The following is a 20,150-nucleotide window of genomic DNA, read 5'->3' on the forward strand; positions in this document are numbered from 1 at the left end:
GTGGTTCACCTTCTTCGCAGTTGGACTGATGTCATTATTTCTTCATGAAAAGAGACAATTACATACTTGAACACCAAGCGTCCTCGAAACAGTCTACAGGAAATCTCTGGAGACGATATCAAATGCCTTAGTGAGATAAAAAAAAGGTAACGAACAAGTCTTTATTCTTGTTCCATTGTTTTCTCTTGTAGCTGAAGAGCACATTAACAGTACCTCTTCAAGAACGAAAATCACATTGGGTTTCTGAGAGCACAGTTTTACAAATTGAATCATTGGGTCTATTTAAGATTACACGAGGTAGAATCTCACCAGCAACAGATAAGAGAGAAATGCCTCAATGGTTATTCAACTCACATTTACTTCCTTTTTTCTTAAATAAATTGAAACATCGTTGAACTATTTGTGTCACGGCACGAACTTCCCATGTTTATGAAAACAGAGCATTCAGTTTCTTCATCAGCAGCTGGCCTTCAACATTGGCATATATATATATATATATATATATATATATATATATATATATATATATATATATATATATATATGCAGGTATCCAATCAGCACCTGAAGCCTTACCATTTGACAGTTGCTTTATTACCTATTCAACCTCTGACATGGTAGGGCCGTCAGCAAGATTCTCAATGGTTGTGTTGTGTAGAAGATTATGAACCACTTCCTGATCCATTAACGATTCTCTGTTTAAAACATTTGAAAAGTGTTCAGCCCAGCGCTTAGCCTTTTCTTTCTTATCGGTAAGTAGCATGTCATCCAATTAAAATATTGGAGATTACCCTCTTATAATGAGACAAAGCACACCTTTGAGATTCTGGTAGAAAAATTTAAAATCGCCCCTATCCACAGCAAGGCCTGTGTTTTCAACTCCCACCAGTTTGGTTTAATTTCCCAGAAGCAAGATTGTGCCAACATTTTTGGCCATCCGAACATTTTTGTTTCACTGATGAATGTTTGTAATCCACATTTGATGAGCTTGATGAATATTACTGAACAAATCGATGATCGAGTCATTTTCATCAAACAAATCTTTAGTCTTCTTTTGAACATATCTTAATAACTCTTTGGCAGAATCATACGCTGCAGTTTTTAACTCCGACCGAGATGTTTCAATGTTATTCCCACAGATAATGGGGGGGGGGGGGTCATGCAGACTTTCGAAATGACTGCATGGTCTCCTTTGCCTTCAACTTGTCCATATCAATTATTTTTAAGAAATAGCTATATATATATATAAGAGAGAGAGAGAGAGAGAGAGAGAGAGAGAGAGAGAGAGAGAGAGAGAGAGAGAGAGAGAGAGAGAGAGAGAAATATATATTAATTATTTAATCGTCTGATTATAAAAACTCATGGAGTAATTCCTAATATTTTAAAGATAATATCCCAATTAAAAGGGCGAAAATCGACGCATGTAAGTTAGAAACTTATTTTTACATCGTTTTCAGTGGTTGAGTGCAATTCTATCCGTGGAATATTTGAATATTATTGCATATTTTAATAAAAAAGTTTCCATTGCTTATATTTGCTTTTCGAATTCTAATATTTTTTATGCATTAACATGGACGATGAGATATCTCGACAAACCTACGTCATCTCTCCTTTGACTTAAAACAGATGTCTTACTAATGTAATCTCTTGCGAATAAATTTCGGACGCCATTTTATTAAACTTTCGAAAACTTTGATGTAATTCAGTTTTGGCTGTTGAACTGAAATATTTGTCCTATGTATGAAATATATCAAATTCTAAACATGTTTTTGGTGGCACAAATCATTCAAAGTAAAAGATGTATAAGTGATTTTATTTTTCATTTCGATTTAGTTCGACAAACCTAATATTAAAATCTTGTAAACGAAATAAATAAATAAAAGTGAATAAAAATAAATAAATAAAAATAAATAAAATGAATAAATTAAAAAAATAAATGGGCTCATGAAAAACTAATAAAATAAACAAATAAAACATCAGACGACAATAAGCAAATGTCGCAAGCGATTTTTTAACCCAAGAAAATGCCGCCATTCTAAAGGAAAACCATTTGAAAGATTACTTAATTATTTTTGCATACACCAAGATGAAGACAAAACTCCCTCGAAAAGTTTTAGCGAAAAAATTAAAACAATAATGGAGATGAGTAAGACGATTTCATTTTTATTTTCGTGTTTAGTCATGACAAAGTCATTTCAAAGTTAAGCTTGACAGCAGACGAAATACATGGATGTAGTTTTATAGATTACTAGCATGGGTGCCCGGCATTGCCCGGGTGTTTGGAGGTGTATGCTGAGCAAAACAACAAAAAAAGGTCAATTTTTTTAACTTTAACCCCTATTATGACCCCTTAAATTATGTTATACTTTTTTATTTATTTATATAATATTTATGCATTATTTTTATTACGTATGTAGAATATATACTTTATTGTTTTATGTTTATAGTATCTATGCATTATTTTTATTTATTAATATAGTATTTATGTATCATATATATTTATATTATATTTATGCGCCATTTTTATTTTATAATTTTTATTTCATATATAATAGAGTATTGATGCATTATTTTCATCTACGTATATATTATTTTTTTTATTCATGTATACAGTATAATGCACACTTCTTTATTAATTTTGATAGTATTTATGCATTGTTATTATTTTTGTATGCAGTATTAATGGTTTATTTCAAGTTATTTATATTGTATTTATGCAATATTTTTATTTATTTATCGAGTATTTTGCATTATTTTTCTTTATGCAAACAGAATTTATATATTATTTTTTATATAGTATTTATGCTGTATTTTGTTCATGAATGTAGTATTTGTGCATTATGTTTATTTATTTATATAATGCCTTATTTGATTGAGTAATTTTTATCGATTTTATATGTATATAGCATTTATGCACAATTTATGTTAATTTATATTGTATTAATGCGTTATTTTTATTTATCTATGGAATATTTATGCATATATTTTATTCATTTATATAGTATTTATGCATTACTATTTATGCATAGTATATTTTGTGTCATTTTTTTTACATGTATATAATATTTATGCATTATTTTTTAATTAGGTATATAGTATTTATACATTATTTTTTAGGTATATAATGTTTATTCAATTTATTTTATGTACATTATATTTATGCATAATTTTATTCATGTAAATATTATTTGTGCGTTATTTTTATTTAATTATATATTAAGTATGCTATACTTTTATTTATGTATATGGTATTTATGCATTATTTTTATTAATATATTTATATTATTAGTAATATCTTTATTCATGTATATAGTATTAATTACATTTTTCGCATATAGCATTTATGCAATTTTTTATTCATGTATATAGTATTTATGCATTTTTATGTATATAGTCATTATTTTTCATGCATAAAGTATTCATGAATTTCTGTTTATGTATATAGTATTTATGCATCAATTTTATTTATGTATAAAGTATTAATGCACATTTTTTAGTATTTATGCGTAGTTTTATATATGTATATTGTATGCATTATTTTTATTTATATATAAAATAATTATGAAATATATTTTATCTATAGTTTACTTATGCATAAATTTAAATTTATTTATATAGAATATATGTCTTATTTTATATCTATATAGTATTTATGCATTATTTTTAGTAATGTATAAATTATGTATATATATAATGTATACGTTATTTTAATTAATTTATATAGTATTAACCTACGGTTTTTACTTTTTAATATTTTTTCAATATTTTTATTCATGTATTGTTTTTAATTTTCTATCCAGTATTTATCCATTATTTTTATTAAATATATATTATTATTGCGTTGTTCTTTTTTGTATATCGTATTTGTGTTTATTTTTTATTAAATATATATTATTATTCGTATTTGTGCATTATTTCGATTCATGTATATCGAATTTACACATATTTATACACTAATAATGAATTAGTTTTGTTTATGTAGGTAATATTTATGCAATATATTTAGGAACATAGTAGTTATAATATTTTTTATTAATTTATATTGTATTTACACATTGTTTTCGTTTAGTTTTAGTTTTTATGCATTTTATTATTTATTTATATAGTATTTATGTATAATTTCTATTTATATATATATGATATGTAAGAATTTATTTACGTATATAGACTTTGTTTTACTTATATATATATATATATATATATATATATATATATATATATATATATATATATATATATATATATACAATTTTAACGTTATTTTTATTAAGGTACATAGTATACATGTATTATTTTTATTAATGTATGTAGTATTTTCAATTTTTGAAATTTTTTTATATGGTATTTACGCGTAAATTTTATAATTCATAGTATTTGAATATATATATATATATATATATATATATATATATATATATATATTTATATGAAATGAAAATTACAATTGAATTTACCAAAATGATCCAAGATGGTAAAATTAAAGTAAATTATAAATATTAAAGAATTAATATTTATAAAATTATCTCAGCCAGATATAAAAGCTCGATAAAACCAAATAGGAAATAGAGCTTATAATATCCTTTTAATGTCGTTTAACAACTCTTGCTGACATTTTTTTAAGTGATGACCTGTACATTTCAGTTGACCTATATTATTTTGCCCTATATATATATTCGCGCCTTTAACATTTCCTTTCTGGGTCAGTTTGACTTTTGTTTCCCTTTATTTTATATTTTATATTTAACTTAATCATTTTTTCTCTCCTTTCTCTTCTCAGATTTTTTTTATTTATAGTTATCTCGGAAGTAGAGTGAAAAGCACATCTTATTTTTCTTTTATTAATATTATTTTTTCCTTGTACACATTTTTGTGAATTATTCCATGGATTTCTGCCTTTTGATTATTATGGACCATCTTCTTCCAATTACGGGATTTTCTTGGATTTTACTTGTACAAATGGAAATTCTTTTAACTTTCTTGAAGTTTTACATTTGGATTTTACCGTCACTGGATTTTTTATCTTCCACCAGACTATCCATTAATGTGTAACCACCTTTTTCTTTACCATATTCCCTCTGCTTAACTTATTTTGTTTTCAAGTAAGATCTTTGACTTATTTGTTGTTTCATCAAATACTTCTGCATGCAAAATCCGATCCCGCATTTTGCTAATTCCTACCCTCTGATGAGTAGGAGAGTATTTCTTCGAAACACAGCGGATTAAGGACTATCCATTTATCTAGTGTTTCCTTTTCAGATTAAATGTTTTTAACTCATTTCAAAGTGTTTTTAACATATTTCATTAACTGTTTGCTCATATATATATATATATATATATATATATATATATATATATATATATATATAGTATTTACGCATTACATATTCATGTATATAATATTTTATCACTATTTTTATATGTATATTGTATTTATTAGTACTTAAATTGATGTATACAGAATTAATGCAATATTTTTATTAATTTATACATTGTTCCTATTTATGTTTATAGTTTTCTATCATTTTTTTCTTAATTGATATAGTAATCCTACATTAATTTTATTTAGGTTAATACTCATTATGTTTTGTTTTATATATGCATTTTTTATTTATGCATAAAGTATTTATGCATTTCACTGTATATAGTATTTATGCATTATATTTTTCATGTATATAGTGTTTATACAATGTTTTTATTTTATGCATTTATTTTTATGTATATTGTTTTTATGCAATATTTTTTATGTATGTAGTATTTATGTACATTATTATGCATATTACATTTATGCATTATTTTTTAATGTATTTATGCATTTTTTTGTTCATATATTTTGTATTTATGCTTTTTTACTGTACATTGTATTTATGCATTATTTTTAATAATGCATGTAGTATTTATACAATATTTCTATTCACATATATATAGTATCATGTTTTCGTATATAGTATTTATGCATTATTGCTAATTATGTATATAGTATTCATATGCTCTTGTTATCTATGAATATCGTATTAATATACATTATTCTTATTTATGTATATATTATTTCTACAGTGTATTATTAATGTATATAATATTTATGCAATTTTTAGTTCATAAAAATAGTAACTATGCATTATCTTTTGTATATAGTATTTATGCATATTTGTTACTTATATGGTTTTATACATAATTTATATTCATTTATCTATCGTTTCCACATTATATTTAATAATGTATAATTTTTTGTATTATTTTTATTTATGTATAGAGCATTAATGAATTTTTCATGTATATATAAATGTCTGCAATAATTTTTATTGCTGTATATGGTATATATGCATTTTTTATGTATATATAAATTTCTGCAATAATTTTTATTGCTGTATATAGTATATATGCATTTTTATGCATATATAAATTTCTGCAATAGTTTTTATTGCTGTATATGGTATATACGCATTTTTTATGTATATATAAATTTCTGCAATAATTTTTATTGCTGTATATGGTATATATGCATTTTTTATGTATATATAAATTTCTGCAATAATTTTTATTGCTGTATATGGTATATATGCATTTTTTATGCATATATAAATTTCTGCAATAATTTTTATTGCTGTATATGGTATATATGCATTTTTTATGTATATATAAATTTCTGCAATAATTTTTATTGCTGTATATGGTATATATGCATTTTTTATGCATATATAAATTTCTGCAATAATTTTTATTGCTGTGTATGGTATATATGCATTTTTTATGCATATATAAATTTCTGCAATAATTTTTATTGCTGTATATGGTATATATGCATTTTTTATGTATATATAAATTTCTGCAATAATTTTTATTGCTGTATATGGTATATATGCATTTTTTATGTCTATATAAATTTCTGCAATAATTTTTATTGCTGTATATGGTATATATGCATTTTTTATGTATATATAAATTTCTGCAATAATTTTTATTGCTGTATATGGTATATATGCATTTTTTATGTATATATAAATTTCTGCAATAATTTTTTTTGCTGTATATGGTATATATGCATTTTTTATGTATATATAAATTTCTGAAATAATTTTTATTGCTGTATATGGTATATATGCATTTTTTATGTATATATAAATTTCTGCAATAATGTTTATTGCTGTATATAGTATATATGCATTTTTTATGCATATATAAATTTCTGCAATAGTTTTTATTGCTGTATATGGTATATATGCATTGTTCATGTATATATAAATTTCTGCAATAATTTTTATTGCTGTATATGGTATATATGCATTTTTTATGTATATATAAATTTCTGCAATAATTTTTATTGCCGTATATGGTATATATGCATTTTTTATGTATATATAAATTTCTGCAATAATTTTTTTTGCTGTATATGGTATATACGCATTTTTTATGTATATATAAATTTCTGCAATAATTTTTATTGCTGTATATGGTATATATGCATTTTTTATGCATATATAAATTTCTGCAATAATTTTTATTGCTGTATATGGTATATATGCATTTTTTATGTATATATAAATTTCTGCAATAATTTTTATTGCTGTATATGGTATATATGCATTTTTTATGCATATATAAATTTCTGCAATAATTTTTATTGCTGTATATGGTATATATGCAGTCTTTATGTATATATAAATTTCTGCAATAATTTTTATTGCTGTATATGCTATATATGCATTTTTTATGTATATATAAATTTCTGCAATAATTTTTATTGCTGTATATGGTATATATGCATTTTTTATGCATATATAAATTTCTGCAATAATTTTTATTGCTGTATATGGTATATATTCATTTTTTATGTATATAAAAATTTCTGCAATAATTTTTATTGCTGTATATGGTATATATGCATTTTTTATGCATATATAAATTTCTGCAATAATTTTATTGCTGTATATGGTATATATTCATTTTTTATGTATATATAAATTTCTGCAATAATTTTTATTGCTGTATATGGTATATATGCATTTTTTATGCATATATAAATTTCTGCAATAATTTTTATTGCTGTATATGGTATATATGCATTGTTTTTATGCGTATTCATGCACCAGGCTTATTAATCTATATATTATTCATGCATTGTTTTAATTATGTATAATGTATTTATGCAATATAGTTCTTTTTATATAATATTCATGTGTATGGCAATTATGCATTATTAATAAAATATTTTTTTTATTGTTTATATAGTACTTTTGCTGTTTTATGCATATAACATGCATACAGTATTTTTATCAACTTATTTAGTATTTATTCATTTGTATGTATATTTTATTTATTAATTTTTAATGTATATTATATTGATGTATATTGTATTGGTGTTTTTATATATATTGTATTGATTCATGTCTATAGAATCTTTTCACTATTTGTATATCTATAGTACAGTATAACTTCTATAATTTGAACATCCGCTTCATTAAAATTAGAGGATGCTCTTCAAGTTTCGTGATAAAAAATGTACTGCAGTTAACTTTAATTTTCTAAGAATTAAGAAATAGTAAATGAAATGCATTGCTATATGATACTTCAAATATATATTAAGTTGAGTTTATGATATATTGCAAGTAAGAATTGTTAAATATTATCACCAGGAACAAAAACATTGAAAATAAATTAAATCTACTCTTACTTGTTAGGTATTTATTACCTAAGTTATCATCTACAGAAATCATACATTTATGTAAAATACAGGTTTAGGAGAAGTCCAAATGAAAGGAAGTCCAACTTTGAAGGAAGTTCAAATTAAAGGAGTTTTACTGTATTTATATGTCTATAGTATTTATGTATAGTGTTTTTTATGTGTATAGTATCAATACAGTAGATTTATTTATTTACATAGTATTAATGCCATTTTAAAATTAATTCTTTATTATTTATGCATTATTTTTATTTATGTATCTAGCATTTGTGCCATCTTTTATTTATCTATATTATATTTATGCATTGTATTTGTCATATGTTAAGTATTTCCGCATTATTATTTATTTTTACAGTATTTATGCATTATTTTGGTAATGTATTTAGGGTGACATTCTTTATATAGTACTAATCCACTACTTTTATTCAGGTTTTTGCATTTATGCATACTTTTTATTATTGTATATAGTATTTGAGTGTTATTTTGATTTATGTATATGGTATTTGTGTATTTTCATGTACATAATATTTATGCATTATTTTTAATAAGGCATATAGTATTTGTTCATTTTTATTTAAAAAGTAGTTATTCATTGTTTTTTTATTGTTATGGTATTTTTGTATTATATATATATATATATATATATATATATATATATATATATATATATATATAGAGAGAGAGAGAGAGAGAGAGAGAGAGAGAGAGGGAGAGACTTAATGCACTTTTATTTATGTAGATAAGATGCTACACATTATTAGTTAGTAATATATATATATATATATATATATCATGCCGTTTTTTAGTCAATGTATCTAGTAATTTTGCATTTATTTTACTTATGTATAGAGTATCTGTACAATATTGTTATTCATGTAGATATTATAGTAGATATAACTGTAAGCACATCTGCTGTAGATCTAGCAGAACGGAAACCATATTGCGTGTCACTAAGAAGGTTATTTTTGCTAAGATGGTTGATTACTTCTCTATTTAACACAGATTCCAGCAACTTACTCATGACGCACAGGAGACTTATTGGCCTGTACTGAGGGAGATGAGCGATCACCTGAATTCTTAAATACAGGGCATGTTTATAAATTATTTATATTTTTTATATTCTATATACGGATTTTCACCTTTCGTATATAGTATTTATGCATTGATTTTTTTTAAATTGTAAATGATGATTTTTATTCATGTACATCGTATTCATACTGTATATTTATTTCTAAATATTGTATTTATTCAACATTTTCATTAATTTAAATTGTTTTTATCCAGTATTTTTATGTATACTGAATTTATGTCTTATTTTATTTATGTTATATATTATTTATACATTTTTATTCATGTATAAAGTTTTATGCAATTTATTTTTGTCGTATAATTCATTATTTTTATTTATGCATATAGTATTTATGCATTTTGTTTATTAATGTATATTTTTTGTAATTTTTATATAGTATTAAAGCATTTATTTTATTTATGCATATATACATTATTTTTATTAATCTATATTATATGAAGTATTATTTTTATTTTCTGCATTAGTTTGTATTATATATATTATTTATATATATATTATTTATTCAATATTTTTATTCATGTAGCGTTCCTGTATCATTTTAAATATGATTAATTCATTTATACATCATTTGTTATTTATGTATTACTTTTATTTATTTATATATTATCAATACAGAAATTTTGTTTACATATATAGGTTTGCTTATATATATAGTATTTATGCATTACTTTTATTTATATAGTACTAGCGGGGGGGGGGTACCCGGCGTTGCCCGGGTGTTTGTAGGTGTGTGTATGGGGGGTAATTAATAATCCTGCTTAAATATTATAAAAAAGACGATGCAAAAAAAAAAAACCCAAAACCAAAACGGAAAAAAATGGCATAAATAAACCTGTGTATGGGGGGGGGGAGGTAAACTAAAGAATAAGCGAAGTAATAAAAAAAACGTTTGGTCGGGAGGGGGGATTGAAACCGGAAGCCTTGACGCGGAAACCAATGCCATCTACTTAACGGTCTCGAACACGAGTGAGAGTAATTCATTAGCATGTTAAGTTAAAGCTTACAAAGCTAAAAGAGGTTTGATTGACAGGAAGACGCTAAATGAGGTCATCGCGGGATCGTTATTTTTAGTTTTCACTTCACCCAGATGATGGTGGGAAGGGGGGAGCAGCGCGAAAGCCGAGAACACAACGTTTTTCACTGTATTTATACTAAAATGCAGGACAAACAGGGGACATAGACAAGCGTATTATTTTTTGTTTTACTTCACATTTTTTATAATTCAGCGTGTAGCGTTTATTAAATTACGTGTTTCGTTTCCTGTCTAGACATCTCTCTCTCTATCTGTCTCTGTTTCTCTCTCTCTCTGTTTGCGTTTGTGTATGTGTGTGTCTCTCTCTTTTTCTCTCTCTCACTTCGTCTTCCTTACTCTAAAGAGTGTTACTAAAAAAGAAAATGGTGTCTGGCTGTTTTTTTTGTAAAAAGTTCGATTGTTAATATTTTTTGCAAGCGTATTTTTTTTACTTAACATTTTTGGCTTGTTAATTTTCGTTTAACTATCGCATCTAACTATTTTTAACGTGCTAATAACTTTGGTAACGTTGTCATAGCGTAGAAGTTCATAGTTTAGCTTGTGTGAGGGTTAAAAAATTTTTTACCGATAACAACAATGTTTTTAAATTCAGACTGCCATTACAGCTTGCTGACATCAAGATCACATGACTCAACGGGTTTTAAATACAAGTTGACCCAAAATAAACAGCCCCGTGTACACTTTATGTAGAAGAGTTGGCGGCCGTATTTTTTTGGGCAGTTATAAATCGATTTAAAAATATGTAATGTTTAACATTAAAATGTTACTTTTTTGCCCCCCCCTGCAGAAAATCGATCAGTTGACGCACTTCTGATGGTCCTTTTGGGCCAATGCTTCGATATTTGTCGTCCGGAGGGTGGGTCTTTCATATGAGACGTTTGTGAATCTTTGTTCCGTCGGTCAAAAGTTTTTAGCAGACACACAAACATACATACATACATACATTTTCGCTTTTATATATATAGATTAATACAATATTTCTGTTTATGTATATAGCATTTACACATTTTTGTTTATATATATTGTGTTTATCCATTTTTAAATTTATGTATATAGAAGTAATCCATCATTTTTATTTCTGCTTTATTTTTCTTCTATGATATTTATACACTATTTATATTTACGTATATAGTATTTACTTATAATTTTATTAATTCATTCATGCATATAGTATGTAAAGATTATATTTTCATGTATATAGTATTTATGTATAATTTTAGTTATGCATCCATGCTTATAGTATTTAAAGCTGATATTTTCATGTATATAGTATTTATGTATAATTTGAATTATGCATTCATGCTTATAGTATTTAAAGATGATATTTTCATGCATATAGTATTTATGTATAATCTGAATTATGCATTCATGCTTATAGTATTTAAAGATGATATTTTCATGTATATAGTATTTATGTATAATCTGAATTATGCATTCATGCTTATAGTATTTAAAGATGATATTTTCATGTATATAGTATTTATGTATAATCTGAATTATGCATTCATGCTTATAGTATTTAAAGATGATATTTTCATGCATATAGTATTTATGTATAATCTGAATTATGCATTCATGCTTATAGTATTTAAAGCTGATATTTTCATGCATATAGTATTTATGTATAATCTGAATTATGCATTCATGCTTATAGTATTTAAAGATGATATTTTCATGCATATAGTATTTATGTATAATCTGAATTATGCATTCATGCTTATAGTATTTAAAGATGATATTTTCATGTATATAGTATTTATGTATAATCTGAATTATGCATTCATGCTTATAGTATTTAAAGATGATATTTTCATGCATATAGTATTTATGTATAATCTGAATTATGCATTCATGCTTATAGAATTTAAAGATGATATTTTCATGTATATAGTATTTATGTATAATCTGAATTATGCATTCATGCTTATAGAATTTAAAGATGATATTTTCATGCATATAGTATTTATGTATAATCTGAATTATGCATTCATGCTTATAGTATTTACAGATGATATTTTCATGCATATAGTATTTATGTATAATCTGAATTATGCATTCATGCTTATAGAATTTAAAGATGATATTTTCATGTATATAGTATTTACTTATAATTTCATTAATGCATTCATGCATATAGTATTTATAGATTATGTTTTCATGTATATAGTATTTATGTATAATTTTTATTTTGTATATATTATTTATGCAAATTTTTATTTATACATATATAGTATTTATGCATTTTTTATTTAGTGTTTTCGATTAATTTTATTTAAGTATATAGTATTTATGCGTTATATTTATTGTTGTATATAATATTTATGCATTATTTTTATTTATGTATATATTTTTATGATACTTTTATTTATATAATATTTATGCATTTTTTATGTATACGGCATTTATGCATAATTTCATTTAGGTGTATTGTCTTCATGCATTATTATGATTTATATATTTAGCACATATTCATTTTTTACTAATATTGTTGCATTATTTCTTTGTGAATATTTTATGCAATTCTTTTATTGTTTACTATAATATTCATACATTATTTTTTATTTATGTAGATAGTATTTTATTTATTTTTTATGTATATACATTATCCATTATTTCATTGAAGTTATGTATATAATATTTTGCTATTTTTGTCAGTGTATATTGTATTTATACATGATTTTTCATGTTTATAGCATTTCTGCAATATTTTTGGTTTGTGTTTGTAGTATATATAAATATATATGTATATAGTATTTATATATTTTTTATATATTTATTATATTATGCAGTATTTTTATATTGGTATATAGCATTTAAAATTTGGAAATTTATATAGCATTTATGTTCTCATCATGTATATAGTATTTATGCATTATTTTAAATTTTTTATATAGTATTTATGCATAATAAATTTATGCATTATTGTTTTCATGTGTATAGTTTAATGCATTGTATTTATTTATGTATTCAGTATCTATGCATCATTTTTATTAATGTATATAGTATTTATGCATTTTTTAATTTATGTATTTATAAAATATATTTATTTTGATAGAATTCATGCATTATATTTTATGTATATATTATTCATGCAATAGTTTTATTCAATTTTTATGCAATTTTTTTGTGTGTATGTATATTGTATTTGACATTTTCCATATTTAGTATTGTAATGTATCTGTGTATATTGTATTCAATCTTTTTTATATTTATTTATTTATATAAATGTGTATCTATTGCATTAAATCTTTTTCATGTTTTTAATTTTTCATGTTTGGTTATATATTCATGTGCGTATGTACATTGTATTTAATCTTTTTCTTGATTTCTATTTAGTTATATAATGTTTTATATAGTTTTTCTTTTCAGATTTATTAGCAACTTTATTTATGACGTTTTCCTTATAATCATGCTACTTTCTTTTTTATATTACGTTTACATTCTTTTTACTTTTGATTTGTTTATAGTCTTATTTACTTTTTTACATATCATATGATAGTTTTATTTACTTTTTTACATATCATATGATAGTTTTATTTACTTTTTTACATATATGATAGTTTTATTTACTTTTTTACATATCATATGATAGTTTTATTTTCTTTTTTACATATCATATGATAGTTTTATTTACTTTTTTACATATCATATAATAGTTTTATTTACTTTTTTTACATATCATATGATAGTTTTATTTACTTTTTTACATATATGATAGTTTTATTTACTTTTTTTACATATCATATGATAGTTTTATTTACTTTTTTTACATATATGATAGTTTTATTTACTTTTTTACATATCATATGATAGTTTTATTTACTTTTTTACATATCATATGATAGTTCTATTTACTTTTTTACATATCATATGATAGTTTTATTTACTTTTTTACATATCATATGATAGTTTTATTTACTTTTTTACATATCATATAATAGTTTTATTTACTTTTTTACATATCATATAATAGTTTTATTTACTTTTTTACATATCATATGATAGTTTTATTTACTTTTTTACATATCATATAATAGTTTTATTTACTTTTTTACATATCATATAATAGCTTTATTTACTTTTTTACATATCATATGATAGTTTTATTTACTTTTTTACATATCATATGATAGTTTTATTTACTTTTTACATATCATATAATAGTTTTATTTACTTTTTTACATATCATATGATAGTTTTATTTACTTTTTTACATATAATATGATAGTTTTATTTACTTTTTTACATATCATATGATAGTTTTATTTACTTTTTTACATATATGATAGTTTTATTCACTTTTTTACATATCATATGATAGTTTTATTTACTTTTTTACATATCATATGATAGTTTTATTTACTTTTTTACATATCATAAGAGTTTTATTTATTTTTTTACATATCATATGATAGTATATGATAGTTTTAGATTTTTCTTACGTTCAGTTTATTTATATTATCATTTTATATTTTTGCTTTCTTTTTTTGTCTTTTTCGGAAGTTTCTCATGTTCCAATTTTATGCTACTTTAATTCTGCTTACATTCCATTTATTTATATAGTTCGTTTAAACTTTTCTGTTTGTCTACGTAGTTTTTTTTTTTCTTTTTACTTTTACTTAATTTATGTTGTCTTTTAATATTATTATGAATTTTCATTTATTTTTGTGATCTTTTAAAACAAAAATTTATTATTTGAACAAGAAATACACGAAATTTAAAGTTCTTTCCTTGATCCGTGGATTTTCGACGTCAGACTCATCTAGTCAGATAAATGTCTTTAGCAAATATTTCTTTATGAATAATTTTGCTTTTCAGCACACACATTGAAAATTAACAAGATTTTTAAAGGAATATAGAAAATAATATCGTTTTAAGGGAGAATTGAATTAAACAAGAAAAAGGATATGTATTCCAGGTAAATTTTTGTTTTTAAAATGTTATACTTCTTTCTGCATACTTTTCATTTATATCAACAAGAATGTGAATAGATTATATAGAAAGAAAGAGAGGGAAAGGAAGGAAGCAAGAGAGAGAGAGAGGGAGAGAGAGAGAGAGAGAGAGAGAGAGAGAGAGAGAGAGAGAGAGAGAGAGAGAGAGAGAGAGAGAGAGAGAGAGAGAGAGGATAAACTTTTTAACAGCGTTTAAATTAACAATAACGTGACAGGAAAATATTCCATTGCTCGCGGCTCGAGGTCTATTCCTACTGACGTTGTTCATTGTCATCATTTATTTTAAAATCTAATTATCATGACGTTGTGAGGCTTTCAAACGAAATTCGTGTTGAAACAAAAATGGAAAAGGTGAGAAATACAAGACACACATATTGTTTACTAATGTCAGCATCAACATCGCGGCAGAAACAATATTTTGCATCTACTTTCATTAATTAAAAAAGTGTTTTATTATTGTTTCTTTTAAAACGCATTCATCAACATAATAAGTCGATCGTTCGGTCATGGCTAACATTTCAATTATTATTTTCGTCTGTCATACTAGTGGGAAATAGCATTTTGAGATATGTCTACGAATCGTTTAAAAGGGCTCTGTTCGCCTGCCAGCCTGTCACTATGAAATTTGAAATGATTTAGCGTTCTAGCCTTAGGCATTCTGTTCGAGCTATCGTCAATGAACCGACTTTAATGTATAAAAACACTCTACGTTTATTTACGCCTGCTTCTAATATTTTTCAATTTTCACTCATTAACAGCTATTTTTACCAGATAATATATATATATATATATATATATATATATATATTAGTGATGGGACGATTCCAAAATTTTTCCCGATGCCGATACAATTACCGATTCCTTTCAAAATTTCCGATTCCGATCCGATTCCCGATTCCGATTCTTTAAAAATTTATACATATTTAATTAGAGATTTGCTTTGTTTTGTTTCTTTCGAAAATTTTCAAATCATTACATAAACTCCTGGGTAATGTCCACGTATAATTTTTTTCAAATGTTTGCTCTGTAATTGATTAAAAATTGACAACAAAACATTTATTTTGATTTTAAAACAAAGCTATATTGTATAAGTTCGTATTTATATGCTACTTACATAAATAGTTAAATAGTTGAAAATATTCGAAGATTGGTAGGCAAAATAAGAAAACGATGTAAGAACAACATATTTAACAACGCGGCGTTGTTAAATATGTTGTGTGTCAGAAATTTCGTGAAAAATATTGAATAATTCCACCCCGTCTTTCCAAGCTTATAACTCCTCGAAAAATGTAATTCAAGCTCTAATTTTTTTTCAATTAAAAGAGCAAGAACCAAGGTTTCATTAAAAAACAAAACAAAAACAAAAACAAACAACGTGTTTTTTTTTTTAAAGATTTTAAACTTCGGACTTTACAGGTAAATTTCTAAAAAACACTACTTTTTTTGTTTTAACTTTGAATATATTATTTAATGATCTTTTATCTTCAATTTGTGATATATAACACTTTGTTGAGTAAATTAATTATTTACTTTTTAATATACATTTCAAAATGGGAGGCGTGAATTAATTAGACCCCCTGTCTTTCCAAGCTTATAACTACTCGAAAAATGTAATTCAAGCCCTAATTTGTTTTTCAATTAAAGGAATAAGGACCAAGGTTTCATTAAAAAAAAAAAAAAGAAAAAACAAACAACGTGGTTTTTTAAAAGAAAAACGTTTTAAACTTCAGACTTTACAGGTAAATTTCTAAAAAAACACTACTTTTTTGTTTTAAATTTGAATATATTATTTATTGATCTTTTATCTTCGATTTGTGATATATAAAACTTTGGTGAGTAAATAAATTGTTTACTTTTTAATAGATATTTTAAAATGGGGGCGTAAATTAAAAAAAAAACGTTTGTCTAAAATATGATATTCGGTTTATTGGAAAGAACATAAAATTTCACATTGACCCTGAAAATATCGTAAAAATAGAATCAATAGAAAAATTTGATAGATTTTTAAAGTTTAAAAATTGAAAAATACTGAGCTCATAAAATTCAATTAATTTCATTACTGTATTAAAAAAATATTTCTATTACTTTTAAAACAACTTTAATAGTTTATTTTGAAGTATAATCCATGAAGAAAATAAACAACCCACTTTTTAAAGAGAAATTACGAGTTTTTTATATTTTATTCGTAGTTTCGTGTTAGGGATGTCAAAATTCCGACAAAAATTCTGATACACCTACGCCATCTCTCATTGTTACGAACAAATTTCTAAAAAATAATGTTACTATTTAGAAAAACATTTTTAACGTGAAGTTTTCTGTGCCTTCTCTCTATGAATAAACTACACTTTTATTTTAATTATAAAAATTTGGTAGTTTATTAAATTGATTTACTTTGCTATAAAAATAAAACAAAACAAAATCAAAACGAAGTACAAATAGTGATGATGATGATGATGATGACGACGACGACGACGACGACGACGGCGGCGAAGACAACAACGACTTTGTAGATTAACACGCAGCTAAATCCCAATTTAAATATTTATGAAATATTACTTTTATAGATTACGTGTTAGAACAATTTTTTAAATTGACGGAAAGAAAAGCAATCATGGTACTTGTGCAGTTTACGTCCCTCATTAAAAAACGAAAATTTCGAAAAGCAAATATATTCTACGTACCCGTTATGGAATGAAGTTCTCCTAAAAAAAAATCACTTAATTTCATCAAGTAGTTTTGTTTTTACAGCTTGTTTTCAATCTCGGGAACATGGAATTTCTCTAATAAATCGCTTAATTGATATCAAAGGGAAGTAATCTATTGTATTTCGACCAAAATCAATGCTAATGGCGTAGTTTAGATTGACTGTTTCGAATGCATCGAATGAATGCTTTTAGCGATAAAATTAATGATGATGAAATTAAGTGAAATTTTTTAATGAGAACTTCATTCCATAACGGGTACGTAGAATATAATTGTTTTTTTTTTATTTTCGTTTTTTAATGGGAGACGTAAACTGCAAAAGTACCGCGATCATTTTAGAATTTATAGTGGGAGATCAGTTTCAAATATAAATTTAACGTAAAATGATCATCGTTTCTGGCCACACTAATTCTTTATGGATGTTAACTAAATTGTTTCCCACTAAATTAAGTTCGATTTGCAAAGTTGTAAAACCATGTGTAATCGCTTAAAAAGTAGACACCCCCTCCTCCAATAAGCGCACATAATTTAAAATTGGTAACACACTACAATGTTTTCGAAAAGCAGTTAATTTTACATTAAATTTATTTGTGAAATTGACCCTCTATTTTAAATTCCTAATCGTTTTATATTTATTTATTTTTTTATAATCATGAGTGTTTATAGGCAATGTTTATATTTCATTTTTAAATAGTTACATGTAAAACGGTACGAAGATGTAAATAATGTATTCTCGTGAAATTATGGTTGTTTTTTTTTTATTCCATTTTCATTTTTCGCCCATCGCAATTATAACTTTTTGTTGCGAAAAGAAAAGTTCGATTCTCCATATTATAAACGACACAGCCCTTTCCTACTACTAATCCTAAGTCCGTAATAATACAAAAAAATAAAGCAATTATTTGTGTTTTTATGATTTTGCCGATTGGTCTGTGAGTCAATGGTAAAAAAATTAGTTAACTGCTTTAAAACAATTAGAATGGTGATCATTTTATATTAAATTACTTATATTAAATTTAGGAATTTAAGAAATTTGGGCAACGGAAAAGGGCCATTTTCGCCAGCTAGGAATAAAAAGGAAATTATTGACTAAATATCGACTGAAAATTAATTTGAGCCCGGTTCTTGCGGAAGAGGACTCCCCAATCCCCCACCCCAATTAAAAAAATATTAATAATTGTTCTGTTTTGAGCTCTCGAATGCGGGAATTTTTCGGTTGAAATCGAGAATCGGCAAAGAATTTTGGTTCGAAGTCACATCGACCGAAACTTTAACAAAGTTTAGTATCTGTTCTGATGTTACACTTCACCTCTTTTCGTTCAATGAAGCAGAAATGACTGAGGCAATTTTAATTTTTGTTCGGACCAAAAGTGCCCCTTTTGGGAGCTGGATATTCCCCATATTTAAAAACGACTTTGTGTCCAACTGTACTTTCTGGGGGGGCGCAAGTAAATATAAACACTCAATATGTAAACAGTAGTACAAAGCATGTTCATAACTTAAAGACATCGATTTTATTTGGTTTTAAAGAACCCTTCACATTTAAATTTTCTTTTTAATATATTAATTATTAATTATTGGACAACAAGTTATTTTCAATCGATATTTATTTAATAATTGCCCGAAATTTATATGGGCTACTAACTCTCCATCCTAAATTCTAAAATAATTTTGTTTTTAATTTTGTTCACAAAT

This window comes from Euprymna scolopes, chromosome 27 (genome assembly GCF_053919585.1).
Source record: "Euprymna scolopes isolate OS-2025 chromosome 27, ASM5391958v1, whole genome shotgun sequence".
Classification (NCBI taxonomy): domain Eukaryota; kingdom Metazoa; phylum Mollusca; class Cephalopoda; order Sepiida; family Sepiolidae; genus Euprymna; species Euprymna scolopes.